Here is a 13,423-nt window from a genome sequence, read left to right as displayed (position 1 = left end):
GCTGGGAAGGCAGGTAAATGGAACAAAAAACGATGACCCTCTTGCCAGAACACTCCGGTGGGTGTAAAATCAGAAGCACAAATGACTAGGAGAAGAGGCTTCTCATAAGAGATAAAGGTGACCCTTTGGTTTAGAATTTCAGCTTCCACTGCCTTTAGGGCTTCTAGGGCAGGGGCTGTTAATGAGCAACTCGAAGTAGGATCTGGGTCCCTTTAAGAATATTAAACAAGGGTTTAAGCTCTCCAGTAGTTAGCATGAGATAAGGCCTGAGCCAATTAATATCTCCTAGAAATTTTTGAAAATCATTTAAAGTTTTTAAGCTAACGGTTCTAAGTTGAACCTTTTATGAAAGAATCTTATTATGAAAGAGTTCAAAGCCTAAAAGCAAGTAAGGGTGTTTTAATTGAATTTTATCAGGGGATATCTAAAGACAGCTCTGGTAAGGGCCCTAGAAAGCTCTTGGGAATAAGCAAGGAGTTCAGTGTGGTTAGGACCAGCCATGAGGATGTTGTCCATGTAATTAATTAAATATGTAGAAGGCCATCTTTGTCTAAATGGGTCTATAATTTCAGCTACAAATTTTTGGCACAGCATAGGGCTGTTTGCCATTCCTTGGGGCAGAACTTTCCATTGAAATCTTGGCATACGGCCTTTAAAATTAATCACCAGTAAACTAAATGCAAAATGCTTGCAGTCTTTAGGATGTAGGGGGATTGTGAGAAAGCAATCTTTTAGGTCAATTATGATTTCACAGTATCCCACAGGAATCGCCACAGGAGTGGGAGGCCTGGTTGAAGGGCCCCCATAGGTATCATAGCTTTATTAATTTTTCTAAGATCTTGAAGTAACCTCCATTATCCTGATTTTTCCTTTATGACAGAAATAGGAGTATTCCAGGGGAAGGTGGTAGGCTCGATATGGCCTGCAGCTAGTTGTTCCTGTACTAACATTGTGGCTGCAGCCAGTTTTTCAGAAGTTAAGGGCCATTGATCAACCCATACATGGTATGTTGTTTTCCAGGATATTTTATCTGCATGTGGTACAGGCATGTCAACGGCCGTTATGGTAAATTTTCATAGCCAATTCCAGCATGATCAGTTTTTATGGTGACTGGGACCGGCTCTTTTGAGCCCTGAGACTGTTTGCCCAACCCTTGCACAGGGCGAAAGCCTTAATTGAGCATCTGGTGAGTGACTAGCTCATTACGGCTGCACATAATGAGCTTCACTTGAGAGAGAATATCTCTGCCCCAGAGGTTGATAGGTAGGCCTGAAAGCACGTAGGAATGGACAGTACTGTGATTGCCTTCTTCATCTTCCCATTGAATAACTTTTTAGCTTTGTAGGGGGTTGGAGGTCTATCCAATACCTCTAAGGTGAGTCATGGAAGCGGTGAGAGGTCAAGATGAAAGCCAATCCTTACTGGAAATAGTTGTGGCATCCGCGCCAGTATCTATAAGGCCTTCAAAGGTTTTTCCTTTTAATTTTTAGTTAAGAAGTTGTCTTTTTTGAGTGATCTATTGTGCCCATTAAACATCTGATGATCCAAACCCATGGGGGCCTCTCTTTTGCTTATAGCTAGGAATTTTATCATCGAGGGGGAGTAATATTAATTGAGCAATCCATTACCCAGGGGAAATGGTAATTGGTCCCTGAAAGGCTTTAGCCATAAATTTAATTTCTCCAGTATAATCGTTGTCAATGACTCCTGGAGAAATAGTGAGGCCCTGAATAGTGGAGCTGGCACGACCCAGAATAAGAAAAAAGGTTCCTTGCAGCAAAGGGCCAAAAATCTCCATTGAAAGAATTTGATTTCCCATTTATGGGGTCAATATTGACTGGGAGGTGGAACAGAGGTCCAGTCTTGCGCTACCGGTGGTTGCTCCAGAGAGGAGAGTGATGCTGGATTTTGGACTGACTGGGGAACGAACCTGATGACACCAGGGTTCTATCATGGGTAGGTTTTGGGGAACTGGGGTGGGCCCTTTATCAATTTTTCCTGCTTTGGAGGCAGAAGATTACCCTGTATATCAGCCTTGGAGCGGCATTCGGAGGCCCAATGCTTACCCCATTTGCATCGCGGTCACAGGAATGATGGGAGCGATTGTTTGGTCCTAGGGGCTGTGCACTCTCTTGAAAAATGACCTGTTTGCTTGCAATTAAAGCAGGTCTTGGGCCTGGCTCCCTGAGTAAACTCTTTAAGAGCTCCTCCTATGGCTATTCCGATATTGCGAGAGGTTGGGTCATCGACACAAAGTTTTATAAAATCAGAGAACTTTTTGCCGCTGTGATGGGGACGCATAGCTGCTTGACAAGCTGAATTAGCATTTTCAAAAGCAAGATGTTTAATGAATTCATTATCTGTTTCCTCCCTTCCCATGAGGCGTTAGGCGGCCTCTGTAAGGCGGCCTATGAATTCACTGTAAGGTTCCTGCGGCCCCTGTCTAACATTGTCAAGAGAGGTGATAACTGACCCTTTAGAAGGGAGGCTCTTCAAGGCCTTAAGGCTGCATGTTGGATTTGTGTGAGTAAGCCTGGAGAAAACTTAGCCTGTTTTTCATTTGTGTCATAGGGGCGATTTCCCAGAAGATTGTCTAACATCCAGGATTTGGAAGGACTGCCGGCAGCCATATTGCGGTATGCAGTATCCTGGCATCTTTCAGTGTAATCAGCTTTCCATAAGAGAAAGTCACCTCTTGTTAAGGTGGCTTTAGTAAACATGCCCCAATCATTAGCTGTAAGCCAGTCTTCGCTTAGAGACTCTAACAATGAAATAGTAAAGGGGGCAACAGTGCCATATGAGGAAACAGCATTCTTTAAGTCTTTTATACTTTTAAATTTAAGGTGGCGGTTCCGATGAGTCCTAATGGTTGAAGTTGCATTCTCGTCCTTTCCCTCAGTGTTTTCTGACTCAAGCTGGGCTATAGGCTCCTCTGCATCCGTTTCTGCCTCTTCTGATTCTCGTGGTTCATCCTCATTTGAGTCTCCTTCAGTCGGTTCTCCCTGGGTTGGTCTAGTTTGGGATCGGGTCACTGGGAAGACATGAAGGGTTTTATTTTTGGTTTTAACTTTCTGAACGGGGGGAGCAGAGGGGGAACTTACTTTTATTTTCTGAACAGGGTGGTCGGGGGTAGCTTATTTCTAAGTCAAGGTCACGTAATTGCCTAAACAATTGGGATCTCTCCCTTTTGTTCTGAAGCAGTGCCTTAAGGGACTGCGCCTCCCGAGAGAGTTTAACAGTGGCTTGTTAAAGGGGGTGGTATGTCTTAGGGCAGTGGTATGTTATAGGGCGTTGTTTGTTATAGGGTGGTGGACCTGCACCTAAAGGTGCTTGAGGGGGCCAATCAAGATTATGGTGCTTACTGGCAGCGTCTTTTAATTTGGCCCCCTCTTCAGGGTAGATTGGATCATCATCAGGGCTGTTGGACCTGAGACCGGCAGGACTGGGTAAATAGATTTTTGGAGGGGCCATTAGACGGTGGATCACCCTTAACCTCGGGCATGGGAAAGGAGAAAGAGGGACAATTAGAGGCTGGGGAGGATGGATGAATTTCCTCGGAGACTTCCTTTTTTGGAGAGAAGTTTGACTGGTTTTAAACTTTCCCTTCAAATAATTTTCACTATCGTCAAAAATCTTTGAAACATCTGGGTGACAGTGGCGTACCTGCAACATATCGTTTATGAGATTCCAATAGAAAATACCTGTACTGGGACCTTCTCAGGGCCAAAAGAATGATAATAATCATTGAGGCAGTTACCAACTCGGCGCCACTGTTTTTCATCTATAGTTTCTTCCTGGGGGAACCATGGGCCGACATCCTCTAGCAAGATAAAGTACTCAACCAAATCTTTTTTCTTAACCCATATTCCTCATGTCTTGAGAGAAGCCTTAAGTCCCTTAAGAAATAACTCATGCTTATTTAGTGTTTGCCCCATGACTGCGTCGCATTCCTTACCTTTATCGATCTGTGTCACAGGCGGGTACTCTTGTGGTGATCTTCATGCGAATCTTGTATCACCGGTGGGGTGGTGATCCAAAGAAAGAAGGATGTCCGTCCATATTAGCGATGTCCAGATCAGGCTTCATACCTCGAGCCCCACGTTGGGCACCACATGCCCCGGCCGGTTGGGAGTTCAACAAGGGCTCGAGGGGAAGTTCACCTGGATGAGAGACAAACCATACAGAAAGAAGGAGAAACAGTCGAAAGTCTGATCAAGGTCTCAATGTTTATTTTTACAAGCAATATTATATAGGAGCTAGGAAGGGGAAACAGCCCCAGCTGAAGTGGCAAGGTTTATCTAGGTTGCTAGGATACCTAACTGAGGAATGTTCTCTGGAAAAGGTCATGGGTGGATGATTACTGAGAAAAGACAGAAGATTTAACTAAGGAGGAGATGTTATCACGGAAGCTGCATAATCTCTATCCCAGCGATCTAATCACAAGCTGCGTCAATTGATGCTTCCTAAACGGTACAGGCTTGAGAAAATAGAGGCCTAGGCGAAAAGGGAGAGACCATTGTTTCTATGGCCTACGGCTCCCGACAATAAAGAAGCGGTTGTACATACACACTATGGAATATAATTCAGCCATAAGAAGAAAAGTAATCCTACCACCATTTGCAAGAACACGGACGGAGCTAGAGGTTGTTATGTTCAGTGAAATAAGCCAGGTGGAGAAAGACAAGTACACAAGCTTTCACTCCTCTGTGAGGTATGAGAACAAAGCAAAAACGGGAAGGAACAAAACATCAGCAGACTCACAGAAACCAAGAATGGACTAACAGTTACCAAAGGAAAAGGGACCTGGGAGGATGGGTGGGAAGGGAGGGATAAAGGTGTAAAAGGGCATTATGATACACAAATGTAACGTAGGGGCTGGTGGGCCACGGGGATTGAAGCATAGCACACAGAAGACAGGTAGTGATTCTATAGCATTTAACTATACTGATGGACAGCGACTGTAATGGGGTGTGGATAGTGGACTTGATAATGGTAGGGAGGGGTGAGAAGGGGGAGTCTAGTAACCACAATGTTGTTAAAATAATTGTACATTACTGACACCAAAAAAAAAGTGACTCTGTTTGAGTGCCCAGAGAGACAGTCAGTAGAAAATAGCCATTCCCGCAACCATGGATGCTTTGTGTTTGGTTTTGGCAGTGCCCAGTCATTGATTCAGTGGGACAGGGAGGAACTTTTCATGTTCTCTCACCTCAACAACTGAATTGCTGTAATAATGTGCGTCTGGGCTTTTGAAATCAGTGGACTTTATGATGATTACAAATTTAAAGAAGCAATAACCAGATACCGACGGAAGTTTGCATGCCAAATAGAACACGTTAATCGACAACACACACTTTGCTCTAAACAGCTCCCTCTAGAAATCAGTGTTCCTTTTTATTTGTCCCTCCTCCTATCAGTGGAGAACACGCCAATGTCCCTCAAACATGGTGGTGAGTAAAGCACCAAGTATACTTTTCTGTCTACAACAGGACCAGAGGAAGTGTACTTGTGGTCTACAGTGAACACTTAGACAATAAATGTGGCTAAATAAAGTTATCAAGCGAGAAGGAGTTTTAAGAGGACAGAGGACAGAGATACGGGTTCAAGTCCCTGCACCACCATTTACTGGTTTTGTAAGCACACGAGGCTGACACGATCTGCAACTGTCTCAGTGAGCCCAGGGCTCTCTCTACGGCCTAGTGACCTTGGAATGTTTTTGGAAGCATAATGTAGGGAAGTGACATAGGTGATGTTGTTAACTGTTCTGTACATAAGGATAGATGGGCAGACAGAAAGATGATTGATTCATAGATAGATAGATAGATGAAAGATGATAGATAGATGATACACATGATAGATAGATGATAGGAAGCTAGATAGATGGATAGATAAATAGAAGTATAGAGAGATAGATAGAAGGATATATAGAAATATAGATAGATATACAGACAGACAGAGCGATAGATAGATACAGATACATATCGATTGACACAAAACTGTTGCTCATAACCAGGAGATGAATGGTGAAAGCACATAGCTAAACTACAAACAAAAAGGAAGAATGAAATCCAGTTTACAATGTGAGTAAGCAGATAAGAAGAAAACAAATCCTACCATATTTAATGACGTAGATGGAGATAGATGGTAGTAAGTTCAGAGAAATAGGTCAGGCAGAGAAAGACAAGTATCAAATGATTTCACTCATGTGTGGAGTATAACAACCAAGAAAGACTGCAGGAAAAAAACAGCAGCAGACTCACAGAACCCGAGAGTTGACTAAAAGTTTCCAAAGAGAAAAGGACTGGCAGGGTGCGTCTGAAGGGACAGATAAGTGCAGTGAGAAAGAATGGGGGCATTAGGATTAGCATGTATATTGCGTGGGGTTGGTGGGGGCATGGGGAGTGCTGTACAACACAGAGAAGACTAGCAGTGATTATATAGCATCTTACTACTCGCTGATTGACAGCGACTGTAATGGTGTCTGTGAAGGGTACATTCAGAAGGGGTCTATAGCATCCAACTATGCTGATTGACAGCGACTGTGAGAGGTTTTTGGGGGTGGACTTGGTGAACGGGGAGCATAGTTAACATAATGTTCTTCACGTGATTGTAGATTAATGATAACAAAAAAATTTTTTTAAGTGCAATAAGGGCACAGCACTGAATCATCAGAATAAAAGGTCAGGCTCTGAGTGCTGCAAACAAAAGACACAGGGTTAAAAGAACGGATGAAAACTCAAAAAACCTACGTGCTTCCTTACAGGAGACTCACTTGAGATCCAAGGACATAGACAAACTACAAGCTGAAGGTGAGGGGACAAGTACCCTACATGAGTGAAAGTGAAAAACAAACAATCAAACAAATGGATTCTCTTTGAGCCCCCAGAGAGAGTCAGTAGAAAATAGCCCTATCTGGCCACCGTGAATTCTTTTTGTTTGTTTTCAGCAGGGCCCAGCCATAGATTTAGTGGTTCAGCAAAGTCTTTCTCATTTTCTCTCATCTCAACTACTCAGTTGCTGTAATAATAAGCATCTGGGCCTTTGATATCGGTGGGTTTTACGATCTTCACGAATGTGAAGTAATAACCACCTAAAGAGGGAAGTTTGGACACTCAAATAAACACGTCACCCCACAATACACTCTTAGCTCCCAACTGCTCCTGTCTAGAAATTGGTGTCCCTTTTTATATGACCCTCCGTCCTATCAGCAGTGCTCATGCCGATGTCCTTCAAACATGGTGGTGAACAAAGCAACAAGTTTACTTTTCTGTCGACAACAGGCACAGAGTAAGGATACTTGTGGTCTTCAGGGAGCACTTAGTCAATGAATGTGGCTAAATACAGACAGCAAGTGTGAAGGAGATGAAAGAGGACAGAAGATAGAGACACGGGTTCAAGTCCCTGCACAACAATTTAGTGGTTTTGTAGTACACGCGGCCGACACGACCTGCAAGTGTCTCGGTGAACCCAGTGCTCTCCCTACAGCCTAGTTACCTTGCAGGATTTTTGGAAGCATAATGTAGGAAAGTGACATAGGCTATGTGGTTAACTGTTCTGTACACCAGGACAGATGTTCAGACAAAAAGATGATTGATTGACTGATTGATTAATAGATTGACAGATAGACAGATAGATAGATAGATACAGGTACATATCGATTAATACAAAGCTATTGCTCATCACCATGAGAGCAATGGTTGAAGCACATAGCGAAACTACAAACAAAAAAGAATAAAATCCAGTTTAAAAAGTGCAGTAAGCAGCCATAAGAAGAAAACAAATCCTATCATTGGCAATAACGTGGATGGAGCTAGAGGGTATTGTGCTCAGTCAAATAGGCAAGTCGGAGAAATACATATACCAAATGATTTCACTCATGTGTGGAGTACGATAACAAAGAAAAACTGAAGGAAAAAATAGCAGCAGACACACAAAATACCCGAGAGTGGACTAACAGTTACCAAAGAGAAAGGGACTGTGTTGGGTTTGTGGGAAGGGAGTGGTAAGGGCGGGGAAAAAGAATGGGGGCATTAGGATTAGCATGAATAATGTGTAGGGTGTAGGGTCATGGGGAGGGCTATACAACACAGAGAAGACATGTAGTGATTCTACAGCATCTTACTACACGCTGACGGACAGCGACTGTAACTGTGATTTGGCGAAGAACTGGTGAAATGGGTAGACTAGTACACATGATGTTCTGCATGTGATTGTATATTAATGAGAACAAAAAATTTTCAAAGTGCAGTAAGAGCATAGCTGTCAAATATCAGAATAAAAGTACAGTCTTTGACTGCTCTAATAAAAAGACACAGGGACAGAAGTACTGATGAAAACTCAAGATCAACTATGTGCTCCCTTACTGGAGACTCACTTGAGATCCAAGGACACAGACAAACTACAAGCTGAAGGTGCGGGGTAAGGTAACTTATGCAAGTGAATCTGAGAAACAAAGAAACAAGTGGTTTCTGTTTGAGTCCCCAGAGACAGTCACTAGAAAATAGTCCTACGTAGCCACCGTGAATTCTTTTTGTTTGGTTTCAGCAGTGCCCAGGTATAGATTTAGTGGTACTGCAATGTCCTTCTCATTTTTACTCACATAAACAACTGAATTGCTGCAATAATATGAGTCTGGGCTTTTGAAATCACTGTGTTTTATGATGTTCACGATTGTAAAGAAGTAAAAACCACATAAAGAGGGAAGTTAGGACACTCAACCAAACACGTCTCTCCAAAACACACACTTTGCTCCCAAATGCTCCTGTCTAGAAATAGGTGTTCCTTTTTATTTGTCATTCCTCTTATCAGTGGTGAACACGCCAATGTCCCTCAAACATTGTGGTGAGTAAAGCAACAAGTATTCTTTTCTGTCTATAACAGGCCCAGAGGAAGTATAATTGTGGTCTTCAGTGAGTACTTAGTTAATGAATGTGGCTAAATACAGTTAGCAAGCGAGAAGGAGGTTTAAGAGGACTGAGGAGAGAGATACAGGTTCAAGTCCCTGCACCACCATTTACTGATTTTGAAAGCACACGTGGCTGACTCGATCTGCAATTGTCTCAGTGAGCCCAGTGCTCTCCCTACGGCCTAGTGACCTTGCAATGTTTTTGGAAGCATAATTTAGGGAAGTGACATAGGTGGTGTCGTTAACTGTTCTGTACATATGGATAGATGGGCAGACAGAAAGCTGATTGATTCATAGATAGACAGATAGATCGATGACAGATGATAGACAGATGATAGGAAGCTAGATAGATGGATAGATAAATAGAGAGATGGATATAGAGATAGATAGAAGGATATATAGAAAGATAGATAGATATAGAGACAGACAGAGTGATAGATACATACAGATACATATCGATTGACACAAATCTATTGGTCATAACCAGCAGAAGAATGGTGAAAGCACATAGCTAAACTACAAACAAAAAGGAAGAATGAAATCCAGTTTACAAAGTGCAGTAGACAGCCATAAGAAGAAAACAAACCTACCATTTGCAATGATGTGGATGGAGCTAGATGGTATTATGTTCAGAGAAATAGGTCAGGTGGAGTAAGACAATTATCAAATGATTTCACTCATGTGTGGAGTATAACAACAAAAAAGAACTGAAGGAAAAAAACAGCAGCAGACTCACAGAACCCGAGAGTTGACTAAAAGTTTCCAAAGGGAAAAGGACTGGGCAGGGTGGTTCTGAAAGGAGGGATAAGTGCGGGGATAAAGAATGGGGGCATTAGGATTAGCATGTATATTGCGTGGGGTCGGGGGGGGGCATGGGGAGTGCTGTACAACACAGAGAAGACTAGTAGAGATTATATAGCATCTTACTACTCACTGATTGACAGCGACTGTAACGGTGTCTGTGAAGGGGTACATGGTGAATGGGTCTATAGCAACCAAATATGCTAATGACAGCGACCGTGAGAGGTTTTTGGGGGTGGACATGATCAAGGGGGAGCATAGTAAACATAATGTTCTTCACGTGATTGTAGATTAATGATAACAAAAAAATTATTAAGTGCAATAAGGGCTCAGCTCTGAATCATCAGAATAAAAGGTCAGGCTCTGAGTGCTACAAACCAAAGACAAAGGGTAAAAAGAACGGATGAAAACTCAAGAAACCTACGTGCTTCCTTACAGGAGACTCATTTGAGATCCAAGGACACAGACAAACTACAAGCTGAAGGTGTGGGGACAAGTACCCTACACGAGTGAAACTTAAAAACAAACAATCAAACAAATGGATTCTGTTTGAGTCCCCAGAGACAGTCAGTAGAAAATAGCCCTATCTGGCCTCCATGAATTTTTTTGTTTGTTGTAAGCAGGGCCCAGCCATAGATTTACTGTTGCGGAAAAGTCCTTCTCATTTTCTCTCATCTCAACAACTGAGTTCCTATAATAATAAGCATCTGGGCCTTTGAAATCGGTGGGTTTTATGATCTTCACGATTGTGAAGTATTAACCACGTAAAAAGGGAAGTTTGGACACTCAAATAAACTGTCACTCCACAATACACTCTTTGCTCCCAACTGCTCCTGACTAGAAACTTGTGTTCCTTTTTATTTGACCCTCCGTCCTATCAGCAGTGATCAGGCCGATGTCCTTCAAACATGGTGGTGAGCAAAGCAACAAGTTTACTTTTCTGTTGCCAACAGGCCCAGAGTAAGGATACTTGTAGTCTTCAGGGGGCAGTTAGTCAATGAATGTGGCTAAATAAGACAGCAAGTGTGAAGGAGATGAAAGAGGACAGAGGATAGAGACACGGGTTCATGTCCCTATACAACCATTTACTGGTTTTGTAGTACACACGGCCGACACGAACTGCAAGTGTCTCATTGAACCCAGTGCTCTCCGTACAGCCTAGTTACCTTGCAGGATTTTTGGAAATATAATGTAGGAAAGTGACATAGGCTATGTGGTTAACTGTTCTGTACACCAGGACAGATGGGAAGACAAAAAGATGATTGATTGATTGAATGATTGAATGGTAGCTAGACAGATAAACAGACAGATAGATAGATATACTTACATATCGATTAACACAAAGCTATTGCTCGTAACCATGAGAGGAATGGTTGAAGCACATAGCGAAACTACAATTAAAAAAGAAGAATAAAATCCAGTTTAAAAAGTGCAGAAAGCAGCCATAAGAAGAAAACAAATCCTATCACTGGCAATGACGTGGATGGAGCTACAGGGTATTATTGTCAGTCCAATAGGCCAGTCGGAGAATACATGTAACAAATGATTTCACACATGTGTGGAGAACGATAACAAAGAAAATCTGAAGGAAAAAACAGCAGCAGACTCACAGAACCCGAGAGTGGACTAACAGTTACCAAAGAGAAAGGGACTGGTTAGGGTTATTGGGAAGGGAGTGATAATGGAGGGAAAAAGAATGGGGGCATTAGGATTAGCATGAATAATGTGTAGGGTGAAGGGTCATGGGGAGGGCTATACAACACAGAGAAGACATGTAGTGATTCTACAGCATCTTAGTACACGCTGACGGACAGGGACTGTAACTGGGATTTGGTGAGGACTTGGTGAAGGGGTTGACTAGTAAATATAATGTTCTGCATGTGATTGTATATTAATGAGAACAAAAAAAAATTTCAAAGTGCAGTAAGAGCATAGCTCTCAAATATCAGAATAAAAGTACAGGCTTTGACTACTTCCTTCAAAAGACACAGGGTTAGAAGTACTGATGACAGCTCAAAATCACCTATGTTCTCCCTTACTGGAGACTCACTTGAGATCAAAGGACACAGACAAACTACAAGATGAAGGGGCGCGGACAGGTACCCTATACAAGTGAATCTGGGAAACAAAGAAACAAATGGATGCTGTTTGAGTCCCTAGAGACAGTCACTACAAAACAGTCCTACCTAGCCACCGTGAATTCTTTTTGCTTGGTTTCAGCAGTGCCGAGGTATAGATTTAGTGGTACTGCAATGTCCTTCTCATTTTTTCTTACATCAACAAATGAATTGCTGTAATAAATGGCGTCTGGGCTCTTGAAATCACTGGGTTTTATGATGTTCCCGATTGTAAAGAAGTAATAACCACGTAAAGCGGGAAGTTTGGACACTCAACCAAATTGTCTCTCCACAACACACACTTTGCTCCCAAATGCTCCTGTCGAGAAATAGGTGTTCCTTTTTATTTGTCTCTCCTCCTATCAGTGGTTAACACGCCATTGTCCCTCAAACATGGTGGTGAGTAAAGCACCAATTACACTTTTCCCTGTACAACAGGCCCAGAGGAATTATACTTGTGGTCTTCAGTGAGTACTTAGTCATTGAATGTGGCTAAATATACTTAGTAAGCGAGAAGGAGGTTTTAGAGGACAGAGAACAGAGATACGGGTTGAAGTCCCTGCACCACCAATGACTGATTATGAAAGAACACACGGATTACTCGATCTGCAATTGTATCAATGAGCCCAGTGCTCTAATTACGGTCTAGTGACCTTGCAATGTCTTTGGAAGCATAATGTAGAGAAGTGACATAGGTGATGTTGTTAACTATTCTGTACATAAGGATAGATGGGCAGACAGCAAGGTGATTGAAACATAGGTAGACACATAGATAGATGACAAATGTTAGATAGATGATACACATGATAGATGATAGGAAGCTAGATAGATGGATAGATAAATAGAGAGAAGGATAGACAGATAGATAGAAGGATATATATAAAGATAGATAGATATACATACAGACAGAGAGATAGATACTGATACATATCGATTGACGCAAAGCTGTTGCTCATAAACAGGAGATGAATGGTGAAAGCACTTAGCTAAACTACAAACAAAAAGGAAGAATGAAATCCAGTTTACAAAGTGCAGTAAGGCGCCATAAGAAGAAAACAAATCCTACCATTTGCAATGACGTGGATGGAGCTAGACGGTAGTATGTTCAGATAAATAGGTCAGGCGGAGAAAGACAAGTATCAAATGATTTCACTCACGTGTGCAGTATAACAACCAAGAAAACCTGCAGGAAAAAAACAGCAGCAGACTCACAGAACCCGAGAGTTGACTAAAAGTTTCCAAAGGGAAAAGGACTAGGCAGGGTGGTTCTGAAGGGAGGGATAAGTGCAGGGAGAAAGAATGGGGGCACTAGGATTAGCATGTATATTGCAAGGGGTTGTCGAGGGCATGTGGAGTGCTGTACATCAAAGAGAAGACTAGCAGAGATTATATAGCATCTTACTACTCGCTGATTGACAGCGACTGTAACGGTGTCTCTGAAGGGGTACATAGTGAAGATGTCTATAGCATTAAAATATGCTGATGGACAGCGACTGTGAGAGGTTTTTGGGGGAGGACTTGGTGAACGGGGAGCATAGCAAACATAATGTTCTTCACGTGATTGTAGGTTAATGATAATAAAAAAAATTTTTTATGTGCA

Source organism: Manis pentadactyla, chromosome 13 (genome assembly GCF_030020395.1).
Source record: "Manis pentadactyla isolate mManPen7 chromosome 13, mManPen7.hap1, whole genome shotgun sequence".
Taxonomy (NCBI): domain Eukaryota; kingdom Metazoa; phylum Chordata; class Mammalia; order Pholidota; family Manidae; genus Manis; species Manis pentadactyla.
This window is presented reverse-complemented; position numbering follows the sequence as displayed.